At 46.3% G+C, this 12,383-nt stretch overlaps 1 protein-coding gene across 1 annotated transcript in view; it reads left to right on the top strand.

Moving 5' to 3' along the window:
* Positions 1 to 12,383, top strand: part of LOC139272718 (metabotropic glutamate receptor 1-like) — a 633,444-nt gene that overhangs the window by 1,173 nt on the left and 619,888 nt on the right. The window lies entirely within an intron of this gene.

The raw sequence follows: 12,383 nt of genomic DNA, 5'->3' as shown, positions 1-12,383 counted from the left end.
GTATTGCATAGTTGGAAGTGCTGCCTTTCAAATGGGATGTGGAACTGAGGTTCATTCGCCTGGATACTCAAGAACTGCCCCTGCCACTTGTGGAATGTTCTGCATGAAGTGAGGGAGGGAATGTAGAATGCACCTACCCAGAGAGCTACACAAAGGGCGTGCAACTGCTCAGGGTACATCAACCAGGATACGCTCTGCGATTTGTGCCCTGGCAATGCTGGATCGGAGGAACACTAGTTCATTCCTGGCATGCAGCATTGCTATGGCCTGTCGAGTAGGGGAGTTGAATTAATTCACTTTAAACCTTTAAGCCCGACAAAATCTGCATTTTTGTTCGTTTTAAAAATAAGATTTCAGACAATCTCTGTAGCTGGCCCTGATAATACTTTCACCAATGTCCATGCCTTCGCCTCATCTTAAAAAAAAATCAATCTTGGGATGTGGGCAACTCTGACACTTATTGCCCATCCCGAGTTATCTTTGAGAAGGTGGAAGATGGTGGTCGGTCATTTTGAACAGGTTTTCTGCTCAGTGTAAAGTAAAATCATGTTATCAAGCTGCAGTCTGATTTGTAAATCAAACACATGACATAAATATTAATTCAGAAGTAGAGAGTGTTCGTCCTCCAGCAGCTCTCAATCATTCCCGAATGATCTTTCTGTCGTTACTGCAAACACCGTTGCAAGGAACACAATCCCACATGGGCCTTGGAATTAATATATTAGCAATTGGATGGTCTCCACATTCAGTGACATTTCTCCAGCTACTATTGAAACAGGGGTGCGAATGTATTTAAAACAGTTTAAAATTGCAAATAAATTGTTACAGGAGTGAGGCAAATGTCAAACTGCTAAAGATGCAAACAGTAATTTCTAACCTCTCAAAGTCTTCTCTACAAATGTACAATTACAGCACGGAGCCTCAACCGCCATGAATCTGCATCAGCAAATTAGAATGCATCTACCCAGAGACCTACACAGAGGGCGTGCAATGGACTCCCCGAACATTAATAAATGGAAAATCATGGGACTGTCATGTGACTTATAATGGATGAGCTCCACACTGAGAATACGCATTGGCCCCTAAATGTTAAATGAATATACTTATTTGCATAAAATGTATTTGATTAGGTTTTTAGACTGATGTGAAATTCCTGGTGCTAGAATTTTAAAATAAGCTCTAATGCATTGACAGCCATCACCTACTATTCAATACATCACAGTGCCAAAGCCAGCACTGCCTTGCACCAAAACAACTTGAAACTCCACCTGGTAGGTAATTCAAAAACCAATCCGTAAAAGATTTGCAAACTTTTTTTTATCATAATTGCAACCAATGAATGAGAATATACTTAACATAGAATGAGTATTGTGTGAAATCTATCGCTCTTGATGAGAATGAAGGTCCCCCATTCCATATTGCACCATGGCAGGTAGTCTGCATAGGTTGTTGGACTGACCTCACTCAGGAAACCAAAACTTTATCTCAATTCCCATCAAATATCTTTTAAATCCCATTGGTCATCCTTGTACACAGGGCAATAAATGTTCATGTTAGAAGTAGTCAAATTTTGAGATTTTGACTTATTTAGCCTGGAGAGGATTTTGGGCTTAATTCATATATTTGTGATATAAAGACATGTTACAAAGGGTTAATTCCTGGAGATCCAGCATAATAAAAACCCTGAAGATGGTTTGCAATTCTGATGGCTCCTCTTGAGGGTAAATGTATTAACTTCCAGTAGAACGGTTCATGTGAATTTTGAGATGGGGTGGGCTGGGTTCGAATTGGTTGGTGGTACAATCCAGAGAAGATTGCACTTGTAATGCAAGAAATGTTTCTATTCATTGCATGCAGCAGGGGCATAACTAAGTAGACAATGTATATTGCTATGGCCTCCACACCAAAAGGAGATTTCAGTCAAGGTGGTAGCATAAATAATTGGCAGCTTGGCAAGGTAATCATTTGACAGAGAGCTGAGGGAGGAATCAGAGGTTCCACTTTGCCCCTGTTCTCCCTCCTATGCATAAAAATCTTGCTTATTGAGCCTATATCAGTCAAGATGAGATATGTAGGTCTCCCGTTCTTAGGTTAGGTCTGAGTTTGCTGCATTTTATATGGAGCTAGGACCATATCAAAACTGCAAAGTTCTATATTTTAATTTTCCAGCCTGTAAGAAGTGTTAAGAAATGCATTGCATTTTATTGAAAATGATATTCTGTTCAATCATGTATTACACCCAAAGTAATCCAGTTTGTTAGCTTACAATCAGCCACTTCTCATTAGTGCTTTTCAGTCCTCTTCCTGATAGATAGAAGAATACACATGTCAGCTCACAGTAACCCCTATTTGGAATGAGGGATCTTTTTTTAAATTCATTCACGGGATATGGGCATCACTGACAAGGCCAGCATTTGCTGCCCATCCCTAATTGCCCTTGAGAAGGTGATGGTGAGCCACCTTCTTGAACCGCTGCAGTCCGTGTGGTGAAGATATTCCCACAGTGCTGACTTTGTCGTAGGGGTTTGGTACAACTGAGTGTCTTGCTGGGCCATTTCAGAGGGCAGTTAAGAGTCAACAACTTTGCAGTGAGTCTGGAGTCACATATAAACCAGACCAGGTAAAGGCAGCAGATTTCCTTCCCGAAAGAACATTAGTGCTCAGATGGGTTTTTATGACAATCCGATGGTTTCATACTGATACTAGCTTTTTATTCCAGATTTATTTAATTAACTGAATTTAAATTCCACAGCTGCTAGGGTGGGAGTTGAACTCACGTCTCCGGTTAATGCCTCTGCATTAATAGTTAAGTAACATAATCAATATTTTATCATTCTTATTGTGAGAATCTCCAGATCACACGACTGTTTAACTAGATAGCTGAACAATAGTGTTCAGTTCTGACCATTGCAGCTCAGGAAGGAGATGTTAGCCTTGAAGGGTGTGTAGCGCAGATTCATAGAATGATACCAAGGCTAAAATGGTTAAATTATGAGGACAGGTTGCATAGACTAGGCTTGTATTCCCTTGAGTATAGAAGAATTAGGGGTGATCTAATTGAGGTGTTTAAGACGATTATAGGTTGATAAGGTGGATGGAGAGAGAATGTTTCCTCTGGTAGGGGAGTACAGAACAAGGGGCCATAACCTTAAAATTAGAGCTAGGTTGTTTAGGGCTAATGTCAGGAGGGTAGTGGAAATCTGGAACTCTCCTCTCGTCGCCCCTCCCCCCTCGCCCCCGCCTCCCAAAGGCTAAGTTAATTGAAAATGTCAAAACAGATTGGTAAATTTTTACAAAAGCAAAATACTGCGGATGTTGGAAATCTAAAATAAAAACAGAGAATGCTAGAAATACTCAACAGTTCAGGCAGCATTTGTGGAGAGAGAAACAGAGTTAATGTTTCAGGTCGATGACCTTTCATAGCTAGATTTTTGTTAGGCAAAGGTATTAAAGGTTATGGAGTTAAGATACAGAGCAGCCATGGTCTAATTGAAATGCACACAGGCTCAAGGGACTGAATGGCCGACTCCTGTTCCTATATTGCTATGATATTTAGCAGTAAGATACTGTCCAGTTCATTGGGCTGTGAGATTCACTTACAAGTGTTGCTGAGCCTGAGAGAATATCGAAAGTAATTTTCAAATTAATTATCTTTCAGTTAAGTTTTACACCAAAAGCAGATGAGCTGTTTTAATAGGAACATTGGAACAGGAGTAGGCCATTCAGCTCCTTGAGCCTGTTCCACCATTCAATGAGATCATGGCTGATCTACGACCTAACTTCATATACCCACCTTTGCCCCATATTCCTTAATACCTTTGGTTAACAAATGTCTATCAATCTCAGATTTAAAGTTAACTATTGAACTAGCTGTAATTGCTGTTGGCGGAAGAGTTCTAAACTTCTAACACCCTTTGTGTGTAGAAGTGTTTCCTAACGTTGTTCTTGAAAGGCCTGGCTCTAACTTTCAGACTATGCCCTGAGTTATAGGGCTAGAACCTCCACTTTTGAGCTTATCGCCCAAAAATGGGCATTATGTCCGGCGTGGGCGATTAAAAAGGGTTTTCAGATCGCCGGCTTCTCACCCATTTTCAAAACACCTAGTTACATTTTTGAAAATGGGTGTTACCATGAGCGATATCAAATGGGTGGTAGCGTTAAATTTTTCTGACCTTCTGCCGTGGTCGTCCTTAGCAATAACATGGCAATGCTCGATTCCTGTGATTCAGGAGGTCAAGGGTCATCATGACATGTGCAGAAGAGGAGACACAGAGAGCGGGAGCTCAGAGGCACTGAAAGCATGTGTGGGAGTGGTGTGTGCTTGTTTGGCTGTTGTAGGAGGAATGACGGAGATTCACCAGCAGCAAAAAGCTTACTAAGCACCAAGAACATAGTTGGCACCGAGTTTTTGTCCAAGGGATGGAGGAGGCCCTGGAGCTGGTAGCCAGGAACACTGGAGGCAGAGGGCTCCCAGTGGTCCTGGAGCGTCGCACTGCACCCAAGGTGACGCACCCTCATTGCCAACCACACATGAGAGCCAGCAGCAACATATTGCTTATGGCTCGGAACACGCTCCCACCTCGGGACCGTCCTCTCCCGTATCTGTCCAAGCAGCGCTTCAGCCGTCACCCCCTCCACCGCCCCCACCAATGAAGCATCGTCTGAGGACCTCCTCGGCCAGGCGGCTTGGAGTCAGGAGAGTAAGGGGAAGCGGTAGAGGTGGGGAGGAGAAGCGGGGGGCGGGATGGGTTAATTTGTACAGAAATACTGATGATTTCAGACTAATGTTCGGTTTAAATGTTTTTTATTGAACAAAAACCTGCAGAACATTGGCTCAGATAGCTGCACCATTACACCCTGGTGATTCCTTAACATCAAAGGGTATAATCACACTTAACTTCAATCAACTTAAACTTTAACTGTCACCAAGGTGATGCCCACCATTGATGTATGATCTGCACACCCAGCAAGGTGTCAGCCTTGTAAATAAAACCAACGTTCTTTCAGGAAAAGCGATCATTGATATGAGCGCCTGACGTAAGGCTCTTGCAGCTATCATGCCACCATGGGCCCTTTCATGCGGTCTGCAGGGGGGCGGGGGCATGGCTTCAGCGTCAGCCTGATTGTCTGGCCCGATGTCAGTGTCCGCTTCCTCGTTCTCCTCTGCCTCTCTCTGGTGAGGTGGGCTGTCAGACTCATCAGGCAGTTCTTGTCCCCTCCTGATAGCCAAGTTGTGTAGCATGGAGCAGACCACCATGAATTGAGCTACCTGCTCAGGATAGTATTGGAGCTTGCCTCCTGAGTGGTCCAGGCATCTGAAGCACTGCTTCAGCACGCCAATGGTTTTCTCCACGATATTGTGAGCTGCTCTGTGGCTCTCGTTGTATCACCTCTCGGCCTTGGTGTGGGTGTTATGCAGGGGAGTCATCAGCCAGGTGGCAAGGCCATATCCTTTGTCCCCAAGCATCCAGCATTGACCTTGTGACTCATTGTTAAACAAGTCAGTTACAATGCTCTCATGCAGGATGTGCGCATCATGGATGCTGCCCGGAAATTGAGCATTCACTGCCAGTATAATTTGTTGGTGGTCAACAACCAGCTGGACATTCAGGGAGTGGAATCCCTTGCAGTTCCTGAAAATCTCTGCATCATGAAAAGGTGCCCGCATCGTGATGTGCGTACAGTCTATTGCTCCCTGCACCTTGGGGAAGTTTGCAATTCTGGAGAATCCTAGAGCCCTCTCACTCTGTGCCTCCCTGGTCATAGGGAAGCTGATCAAGTCCCACCTGCGTGCATACACGGCTTCAGTGACCTGTCTAATGCAGCGATGTGTGGTTTGCTGAGAAAGTCCTCAAATGTCGCCAGCTGTAGCCTGAAAAGCACCCGAGGCGTAGAACGACAGTGCCGTGGTGACCTTGACCTCGACGGATAGTGCAGTACTGATGGTGCTGGCAGACTGCAGATCTGCCCTTATCAGGTGGCATACCTCGTTGATGACCTCTTTGGGGAAGCGCAGTCTCTGAAGGCAGGTGGTGTCGGGCAAGTCGAGGTAAGAATGCTTGTCCTTGTATTGCGGGGGGTGTAATATCTGGTCCGCCTCATCTGTCTGTCACACCTTACATTGTGCCCATAATGCAGTGCAGCATTCCTTCGGCGATGTCAAGTCTGCTGCATGTTTTTGGTCACCAAGAGATGGTGAGAAAGGACAGGCCCCATTGCAGTAGCTCTCTGTTTTACACCGATTGCTCACAAACAAGGAATGTCCTGACGAACACAGCTCTTCAATTCCAAAGGGTCACAGTGTGGTCAAGATGTTTTTAGATGTTCACATCAACTCCAACGACCTGCAGAGTACATCCGAACTCCACCGAGGTTGAAGCACAGCAGCCTTTTAAAGGACACGACATGTGATCTACAACATGGTGTCTATAACACTGTGATTCGTTCCGGTTTGTTCCACTTTTTGTGGGCAGTTTTTTGAGCGAGCGATATTGTGGACGAAATGTGTGCGAGGTGGTGAAATTGATGATGGGCGATCTCCATGGCAGCTAGTTTGGGTAAATATGCTCTTTACAACAAAAAAACAGTCAGCGGGCATTAACATAGAAATAGAAACATAGAAAATAGGTGCAGGAGTAGGCCATTCAGCCCTTCTAGCCTGCACCGCCATTCAATGAGTTCATGGCTGAACATGCAACTTCAGTACCCCCTTCCTGCTTTCTCGCCATACCCCTTGATCCCCCGAGTAGTAAGGACTTCATCTAACTCCCTTTTGAATATATTTAGTGAATTGGCCTCAACTACTTTCTGTGGTTGAGAATTCCACAGGTTCACCACTCTCTGGGTGAAGAAGTTTCTCCTCATCTCGGTCCTAAATGGCTTACCCCTTATCCTTAGACTGTGACCCCTGGTTCTGGACTTCCCCAACATTGGGAACATTCTTCCTGCATCTAACCTGTCTAAACCCGTCAGAATTTTAAACGTTTCTATGAGGTCCCCTCTCATTCTTCTGAACTCCAGTGAATACAAGCCCAGTTGATCCAGTCTTTCTTGATAGGTCAGTCCCACCATCCCAGGAATCAGTCTGGTGAATCTTCGCTGCACTCCCTCAATAGCAAGAATGTCCTTCCTCAAGTCACATTTGCCTGCATTGAAATCCATCTGCCATCATTTTGACGATTCGTTAATTTTATGCTCCCATCTACACTCCTTACAGAACCATCTATCTTTGCAACATTTGCAAATTTGGATATGTGGCTTTCTATCCCATCATCTAAGTCATTAATAAATACAGTGAATATTTGAGGCCCCAACACAGCTCCTTGCGAGACACCACTAGTCACCTCCTGCCAATAGAGTACCTGCCCATGATCGATACTCTCTGTCTCTTGGCGCTCAGCCAATTTCCTAATCCAGTCAATAATTTGTCTTCAATTCCATGAGCTTCAACTTTAGTTAACAGTCTCTTATGAGGGACTTTATCAAATGCCTTCTGGAAGTGCATATAAATAACATCCATAGACATTCCACTGTCCACTACTTTAGCCACCTCCAAAAAAATTCAATCAGTTTCATCAGGCATGACCTATCCTTTACAAATCCATGCTGGCTCTCTCTGATCAACTGAACATTTTCAAGGTGTTCAGTCACCCTATCTTTAATTATAGACTCTAGATCATTTCCCGACAACAGATGTTAGGCTAACTGGTCTATTATTCTCTGGGTTTCCTTCTCTCACCTTTCTTAAATAGCGGAGTGATATTAAAAGGAACAGTTCCCGAATCGAGAGAACTTTGGAAGATTATAGTTAGGGCATCTACAATTCATTTAAAACCCTGGGATGGAAACCATCTGGTCCTGGGAATTAGTCACTCTTTAGTGTCATTATTTTCTTCATTAATGTTATTTTGCTTACGTTTAATTTTGGTGAGTCTCCATCACTGCTAACGGTGATATTGTCAATGAAAATAAGGAAATGAGAAAACTAATAATTTCCTTGGGATGTCCAGCATGCTCTCCTACCTCTACTGTAAATATTGACGCAAAGTAATAATTCAACATAACCGCCATTTCCTTATTTTCATTGACAATATCACTGTTAGCAGTTTTCAAGAGGCCCATGTTGCTCCCTCTTTTTCCTAATATAATTGTAAAAAAATATAGTGTTGATTTTGATATCCCTTGCCAGTTTCTTTTCACACTCCCTTTTTGTAGCTCTTATCTGTTTTTTTAACCCTTTGTTGTTCTTTGCATCTCTCCCAGTTGCCAGGATCTGTGCTAGTTTTTGCATTTTTATATGCTTTTCCTTTTAATTTTATGTTGTTCATTATCTCTTTAGTCATCCATGGCTGGATTTTTTTTGAAAGTAGAACACTTGCCCCTTAGGGGTATAAACTTGTTCTGTATCACATTAAATTCTGTTTTGAACAACTCCCACTGATCTTCTGTTGTTTTGCCAATAAACAGATTTGCCTAGTTTAGCGTGGACAGTCTCTGACTCATCGCATTGAAGTCAGCCGTACCTAAATCTAGACTCCGGCTGGAATTTTGCCATTGCCGAGCGTGTCGACTTGGGGGCAGGTTGGCAGTAAAAATTTCATAAATAGCGAGCCGTCGGGAGCCCACCATCATCCCACCACCTCGAGCATTTAACTTGGGCAGCTTTGAAGGAGAGATATGGACCCGATCGGCAGAGGTGGGCGACCTCATTGAAATCATTAAATGCTTGTTCAGAGACCCTTAAGAGGGTTTTTATCGCCAGCTTTTGACTTTTACTGCAGGAGCAGGGGATTCACGGAGGTCGGGTACCTCGCCTGTGAAGGGAAGGCGAAAGCTCAATGGCCATTGGCGAGTTCATTCATTGACAGCTGGGAAAACACATAAATACACATTATTTGCCTCATGGAAAGGCTCTTGCTCACGCCATCTTGTCCACAGATTTAGGTGTCAGCAGTTTGCAGGTCATTCCTGAAACCTCGGAAGGCACTCTCACCACATTTCTACTTACTATCATGACATTGAGGGATTGGCTCTCTCAGCTCCACTTTACCTGCCATCTACCACATCAGCATGTGGTTGCATGGAGGCATGTCACTACAAGATACAGTGCGAGCTGGTGCAGGAGGGCAATGGCTGTGAAGAGTGACGTCAGCAAGGTCCAGGTCGGTGATTGGAGCGTGGGCAGACACAGCAGGAGTGATGAGGTCGGGGCGAAGGAGCGGCGAGAGACTGTAGAGGGACGTGATCAGGGCCTAGGGGAAGCCCGAGTTCGGGGCCAGGGGCCCAGGGGCAGCACGGGCCAGCCCACACTGCAATATGTGTGTGCACTAGGTCCGTACAGCAGAGCTAGTCTCCAGTCGTCTTGGGTAATCCTTGCCACTGGACCAAGATCTAGCTCTGTCAAGTCCATGTGGTGGCTGGTGTGCAATGGCTACCACACATTAAAAAAAAACCACGCACAGGCATCGTCCACCCTTGAGGATGTAGTTCGGTTCCTTCAATAGAAACGCCTGTGAACTCATTCTTTTTTAGCGTGGAAGCAAGTCACCTTGTTTTGAGGGACCGCCTATGAGTGATGTGTGTCGCCTATACTGTCTCACCTTGGTCCTCAGAATCGGACCAAGGCGTGTTGGTGTGAGGAATGATGTGCAGGCGTCGGCTTGGGAAGGCAGAATAATGGGGATGTTGTGATGTATGTAGTACTCAAATCAGTGACTCCACGCGGCCTGGTGCTGTAATAACTGCTGTGACCTTAGTCCTTTATTGTGTAACTCCAGAGTGCCTCCCAGGTGTGGTGGGCAGCCTTTTATACTCTGTCTTGCAGGTACTTTCAGGTCTCCCTCCACAGCGCCCTCTGTGGCGCACATTTGTACTTATACATTTAATGTAACTGGACAATACATAACATCTCACTCCCCCCCCAGTTCCAAAAGCCATTGCCGGTGACCTCGGCCTTATTCATCCTGGTTGATTTGTGAGTGTGAGTCCATGTCCATCCACTTCCCTCTTCGCCCCGATGTGGAGGACCCGGTGCAAGCATATGGTATTTGCAGTCCTTAGATGGGTGATAAGGTACACGCGCATAGAAAGCAGGTATACATAGACGGTACATTTGTATGGTACATATAATATGTGGTACAGATGTTATGTCAAAAGATTGCAGGTACACTGAACAGTTATTTAATCCCAGCTCCTCTGGGTGAGGTACAGTGGTGGTACACAGCCCCTTTTGCCCGAGGTAATGGGCTGCGTTGAGACAGGGTATCGCAACTGATGCGTTGCCTCTGTTCTCATGAAGTAGTCACCTTAGCAGCCGCTGAACCATTGCATGAATCCCCTAAATCAAAAATTGCATTAACCCATTGGTAATGTTAGTCACGGATCCATATCCCTTTTACTTGAACCTCATGGTATTAACTCTTTTCGTAATTCATATCCATAATTTTAAACACAGTGACCATTCAGCATTGAAGTATTAACTCTTATCATAAATCGTAATTCATGTCCAATTTTTTAAACACAGTAACCATTCAGCATTAAAATATTAATTCTTATCATAAATCCGTCATCCTACATTCACATAGCTCATTTAGATTCGCTCTTGCCTTACAAAAGTCTTTTTGTGGGGACCGCCAACTGTGTAAGGCCCTTTTAAGACTCCCTTTTAAGACGCCATCTTGTGGTTCCCACGAGGCTTCCCTTGGGCGGCGCCATTTTAGGTGCTCTGCTGGCCTTTGTCTGCAGAGCTCCATTGCCACGAGATTCACACCATCTTGAGCTCACTGGCGAAGAAAGAACAGAAGGGACAAGGAAGAAAGGAAGGGAAAGAAATGGCCCAGAGCAACCCAGCTTGGCAGAAGTGGCTCCCTGGACTCGATCAGTCACAGTCCCTGTGAGGGCGGCCTCCGTACTTGCTGCCGCATCCGCCGCTCTGGCTCACGTTCTCCCGAGTCACGCCAGCCGCCGCCGCAGCCTCCGCTCCCACCGTTGTCTCCGCACTTGCCGCCCCTCCTGCGCCCGCCATAGCCGCCTCTCCTGCGGCCGCCGTGGCCGCCACCATCGCAGCTGCTACCGCCGCCCGACTTTTCCTCTGCGTGGGCCCCCCGGATCTGCTGGCTATTGATGGACCACCCGCTCATCGCCCGCAACGCCCCGCTGGCTCGCCCCCCAGCAATCGGCCCGCACCTGCAAAACTGCTCTTCCAGGGTTTGCTCGTCTGTGGAGGCTGAGGCTGCAGGGTTGCTTGAGGTCAGGAGTTCTGGGCTGCTGTCGCCTGTGTGTGGATTTAGGCTGTAGCTCCAGCTCGGTTGGCGCTACTCTTTGGGAACCCGGGGAGCAGCAGTCTGTGGAGGAGTGATGAAGTCTTCCCAGCTCCCACGGACTTTCCCCATCCACCTCCTGCCGAGAAGCGTCGGCCCATCGCCTGCAATGACCCACAAAGGTAAACCGTGCGTCTCGCACTCGTGATATACCTGCATATCCGCACTGCCAAGAACAGGTATCAGTTCCTTGGTGTAGGTACGCAGCTTTGCCGTGACCGGGACCAGCTTGGGTCGTGCAGCTGGGTTGACCCACAGTTTATCAAAAGTTCTCTGACTCATCAGTGACGGACCTGATCCCGTATCCACTGCCATGCTCACAGGGACTCTGTTGATTTTTACTTCCATTATCACTGGGGGCAAATCGTCGGTACACGTGTACAGTCCTAACACCTCATCTTCTTCTGCCTGCTCCTCGCTGAACAGTGGATCATTCCCCATCTCCTCAACCACATGGTGAGTCAGATTTCTTTTACACAAACGCTGAAGGTGGCCTTTCAGGTGGCAGGTATTGCACGTATACTCTGCAAACCTGCACCGGTGAGCCCCATGGCTTCCTCCGCAGCGTCAGCATGGTGCTGCTTGATTGGCCCCCCTCAGCGAACTCTGAGTTCCAGGACCCCGAGGTCCGTGCTCTCTGCCCCAGGTAGAGCCATGTTCTGCAGTTTTGTCCGTGGTGGGCGCTATCCTGTGGACAGTGCCTGCCGGGTTCGAGACTGTGTGGATCATTTGCTTGGTGCTGCAAGTCGAGGTCATATATGCCCGGCTGCTGGTGATGGCTTTTGTCAGGGTGACTGTAGGTTCAGTGGCTAGCAGCTTGTGAAGGAGGCCCTCATGGCCAATCCCCATAACAAAAACGTCCCACAATGCCTCATCAAGGTGTGCGCCAAAATCACACGGCACCGCGAGTCTCCTGAGGTCCGCAGCATATTTGGTGACATCCTGGCCCTCAGGTCTGCAGTGATGGTAGAATTTGTGCCTGGCGATGAGGATGCTCTCCTTCGGTTTCAACTGGTCACGAATGAGTGTGATCAGCTCCTCATATGACTTGTCCCTGGCGCTTGC

The sequence above is a fragment of the Pristiophorus japonicus genome, chromosome 9 (genome assembly GCF_044704955.1).
Source record: "Pristiophorus japonicus isolate sPriJap1 chromosome 9, sPriJap1.hap1, whole genome shotgun sequence".
In the NCBI taxonomy this organism is placed as follows: domain Eukaryota; kingdom Metazoa; phylum Chordata; class Chondrichthyes; family Pristiophoridae; genus Pristiophorus; species Pristiophorus japonicus.
The sequence above is the reverse complement of the archived record's forward strand: the minus strand, read 5'-3'. Positions and strand labels throughout refer to the sequence as shown.